The sequence below is a fragment of the Hevea brasiliensis genome, chromosome 9 (genome assembly GCF_030052815.1).
Source record: "Hevea brasiliensis isolate MT/VB/25A 57/8 chromosome 9, ASM3005281v1, whole genome shotgun sequence".
Lineage (NCBI taxonomy): Eukaryota > Viridiplantae > Streptophyta > Magnoliopsida > Malpighiales > Euphorbiaceae > Hevea > Hevea brasiliensis.
In genome coordinates this window covers 78,458,201-78,462,966 of record NC_079501.1, presented here as the reverse complement: position 1 = coordinate 78,462,966, position 4,766 = coordinate 78,458,201, and the positions used below count along the sequence as shown (strand labels likewise).

The 4,766-nt window shown below is 33.4% G+C and overlaps 1 pseudogene; it reads left to right on the top strand.

The window, feature by feature from the left end:
- Positions 1-365: 365 nt before the first annotated feature.
- LOC110638068 (high mobility group B protein 10-like) lies at positions 366-4,392 on the top strand (annotated as a pseudogene).
- Positions 4,393-4,766: the final 374 nt, after the last annotated feature.

Genomic DNA, 4,766 nt, shown 5'->3' with positions numbered 1-4,766 from the left:
AATTTATTTATTTAATTAGTTATTGGATTAGCTTAAGTGATTCATTTGATTGACTACGACTTAGATTATTATTGATTGATTTATCAGGGACTTAAAATGTAATTTTACTTATAAAATATAAAATTAAAATAAAAAACTAAAAAAAAGAAGCTGAACATATTTACAAATATGACCTTGGAAATAGAATTATTTAATTAAAAGTCACAATCTTGCTTTTGACCTAATCTAAATCTAACCCCCTCCCATGTGTCTCCCCTTTTGCCTGATTTTTTTTTATTATGGAATTTTGTGCTCCCTTGATCCTTTCTTTAATTTGAACTGGCTTCAAAACTCATTTAACATTTTTTAAATATTTTTCCGACTAAGTTGTTATTATTATTATTTAAAAATAAAAGAAAAGAAAAAATTGGAAAAATAATGAAAATCTACCATGCAAAATCTTTCTTTAATTCTCGTCTCTTGACCAAAAATGTCAACCCACAACCCAACTGCTACAGTTATTTCGGCTCAACAAGAAAACGGTTGGACAGGAAACGGTCAATCCTTCAGGTCGTATCCTCCTGCAACGGCCCAATATGAAGATGTTGTTCAAAGCTCAGAACTTTTCTGGGAAAAGCTCAAAGCTTTCCACAAATCCTTTGGTACCAAATTCATGGAAGTGGGTTTTTCTATAAACTCTTTCATCAAACTTCATTTGTTTGTAATATTCATTTTTTTCCCCATCTGGGTCCTTATTTTTTTTATGGTTTCTTGTGATTCTGCTTTGTAGTTTTGAGGGGTTTTTTTTTTTTTTTTTTAATATATTGGTTTTGTCTTAATTTTTTCTTTTACTCATATTCTGATTTTCGGTGCTCGGTATCCAGTATTTTTTTAATGTTTGTTTATGCTAAATTCTACTTGTGGGAGTGACTTTGGCACTCAATGGTGAGAGGGTAGATTTCAAACAGCTTTTCTATTCTCTTACTTAAAATTAAATGGTTAAGAATCGCAAAGTATGTTGCTTTCTCCTAGAGTCTTGAGTTCCTTAAATTTTTGAAGCAGGGGGCACTCCTTTCAAAGTTCAACGTGGGATTGATATGTAATTGTAGCTAAGATTTAACCATTTGCCACTTCCAATTTTTTTTTATTTAAGATAAGCTCTTTATCTTTGTTGTGGTGTCTGCCATGAAGCTTTTCTGTTCTTTCTGCGGATTTTGTTCTTGAGATGCCTGTGTCATATCATTATGCTACTTTGTTTTAATACTGTAGTTCTGTAATGCTCTATTAAGCTTTGATGGTTTAGCAACCTCTTTTAAAAGCAGTTGCTTTTTAAGCATTTCACCTCATTTATGGGTAGTTGTTATAGGAGCTTAGGCATAACCATGGACCTTATCTCTGTTGAAGAAAGATATAGAGCGCAAAGATCATCTGATTAGGTTCTTATCTAATGCATTAATGAGTGGTGGGATGATGATTATGAGATACCAATCCTTTATAAGATGGTGATTAATTCGGTAAGTGCATCTTCTATCTTTTTCTACTTTTTATGGAAGTACAAGGTACCTTCACAAGTGGCTATCTTCCAACTTATGGCTTTAATTAGTGATATTCCCCTTTGTGCCTTATTGTATCCAGCTGAGGATTTTTCCTTTCTTTTCTTTTTCATTCTTGTTTAATGGTATCATCATCTACTTATAGACATTGATTATCCATTTAAATGCAGGCAAATTTGATTTAGAAATTGAACATTTCTGGATTTTTTTTTTTAGATAGACTCTATGAAAATACGGATTATAATTTTTCCTGCTAATTGTGCTTGTACAGGGTTCCCACTGTGGGAGGAAAGCCTCTTGATCTTCATCGTCTTTTTGTGGAGGTAACATCTCGTGGTGGCCTTGAGAAGGTATGAGTTATTTTTGCTAATTATTTGCTCAAAATAAAATAATGTAATTTAGTGCTATTTGCTTTGCAAAACTCATAATGTATCCTCTTGTAAATGGCTGCAACTTCATTTACTTAATTTTTGAATAAAGGATGGTGTCAACTGTGATGAGTAACCTGATTCATGTCATAAATTGCAGGTAATCAGAAATCGTAATTGGAAGGAAGTGATCACTGCCTTTAATTTCCCATCAACAATTACCAGTGCCTCTTTCGTCTTAAGGAAATATTACCTATCATTACTTTACCACTTTTAGCAGGTCTATCACTTCCACAAACAAGTTCCTTCAGTCTCAATTCCAGGTACTTAGACATGAGATTCAAGGCTTTCAAGCAGAGTATATGTGTTTTACCCTGCGGATTGGACATGCATACCTTATGTTTTCCTTTTCACAGGTGCTGTAAATGTGAATCTTATTAATGGATCTGCAGCTCTAGATGAAGGTGCCACTATGAATCACTTCTCAGGTTAGGACAAGCGTTACTGTTCTATCATACTAGGCTTTAGTTTTCTTGTTTGTGTGGGTTATCGTGTTTCTTGAACTAGTAGTAGAGGTAGAGACTACAGTATTTTGTTCTGATTTTATCAACCCATTCAATATATTTTGTGATTGTTCAGAACTGTTAATATAATAAAAGAGAAATGACCCTGTATATTGAATGTGTACTAGCAGCCAATTTAAAATGATTTCCATGTGTCATTTTTGATGCCTCAATGAACAGTCATTTCCCAATGTTAATTTCTTTAAGTAAATTTGCTTATTTGGATATTGTTTGCTATTTTGGTACTTGCTAAATACCCTTTTGTTGACCATTTGAATAGCCTTTGAAGTTGCAATATAAAAAACTAGGAAATAAATTTACTGTTCTAATCTATCTATTTGAGTTGCTGAATAAATAAATTGATCATTAATGGTTTTGAGCATGAACAATGTTCCTTATACACAAACTCCTTTTATGAGTAAGGATTTAAGTAGTTAGTGGATTAGTCCAGCAGTAAAATAAGGAGATTCTATAGTACTAGTAAGGATTTAAGTAGTTAGTGGATTAGTCCAGCAGTAAAATAAGGAGATTCTACAGTACTAGTCAGTTGTAACTATAGAGGGCAATTATTAGATCTAAAGAAGTATAAATAGGAAGGAACTTGTAAAGAGGAGACTATCCAAGATCATTAATAATCAAAGATACCTCTCATCCCTAAAATATTCTCATTCTCTTCTCATCTATTTTTTCTCATCTACTTCTATTTCTTTTCTCTCAGTCTATTTCTATCTCTGTCTCTCTCTATTCCTCTATTTTAGTAATGTGCAGGTCAGATATGTAACGACTCCCCACTTATGATAACAATTAACAAACATGGTGGAATTTATTTTGGAAGCTACCTCTCAAGTATTACCAGCTTACCTTGAAAATTATTGATTTATTGTGCTAATATATATCTATATTGCCTTCTATTTGTTTGTCTAGTGAATATTTTAAAGATTGTTTGATATATGACTTCGGTTGTGTCTTGCATGAGGATATTAGTAACTATTTTAATTGCAGGAGGTCTGGAATCACAGCTGGGCTCCTCAGTGACGGGAAAGATTGATGGGAAATTTGATGATGGATATCTGGTTACTGTGAACTTGGGCTCTGATCAACTTAAAGGTGTTTTGTATCATATTCCTCAGGCACTTCACATGTCTCAGAGTTCTCATACTTCAGATTTACCTCCTCACCGGCATCAGAAAAGATCTCGGTTATTGTTACTTGATCAGCTAAAGTCTCTACCCAATGGGGAAGATAAAGTCATCAGCAAGAAGATTGGGCTGTTATGGAACAACCTCACTGTGGCAGAAAAGCAGGTACATAATCATAAAGTTGTTTCTCATTGCTTATTATTTTTAGGTGATTTATTTGTTATGATCTCCCTTTCACGATGTTGGAATTAGTACATCTTTTAATGAATTTCTCCTAAGTAATGACAATATGACAATAGTTTGTATGCGGTTGTTTGTTCATATTTATTTAAACTATTTCCAAAATGGCTCTAATAAGTTTTTGTCATACCATGTTTGCGAATTTCCTCTCACTTTTGGAAATGCTACTTTGGTTCTCTTACCATTAGTTTTCCTACATTACTACTCCATCAGCGAGTTGTGACCCAAATCCTTGAATAATTTTTTTCCCTCTGGCTAGTTTTTAGCCTTTCCATTTACTGATGAACGAATAAAGATGAACGTCCTCGTTCTTTTTTTTCTTTTTACATTTGAATGAATAAAGATGAACGCACTGTTGGCTACATTTGCTCAATTTTTTTACTGATGAAAGATGCAATAATCAACCGGGGAAGAGTACTTGTGATGATGTGATGATTTTTAATGTTCACCCATTTTCAATGACGCGATGCAGATATGTCAAGAGAAAGGCTGAAAGGACAAGGAGAGATACAGGACTGAAATGTTGGAATATAGGTCTTATGCTCAATAACTTGCAATGTCCTTGTTAGGACATCAATTTTCTATCTTCTCTGCAGGTTGCTTCTTCTTCTTCTTCTTCTCTCTCTCCTTTTTTTTTCCCTGTTCTAATCAAAGATTATCTGCAGATATTCCTCCTTCACAAGTGGAGGTAAAATGGTGTAACATAAATGTTGAATTTAACTTACCTAGTCTTATGGCTAGAAAAAGGTTGGTTTAGCTTTTCTCCATAAATGACAAATACAATAGATGTGACCAACGGGTTGAACTGGGTTGGAATCGGTAGTTTCAATTCAAAGGTTCAGTTCAGGGGGACTGGAATGAAATCATAGGGTCCGTATTTTGGTTTCGGAAGTTGAATTATTTATTTATTTTTTAAAAATTTGA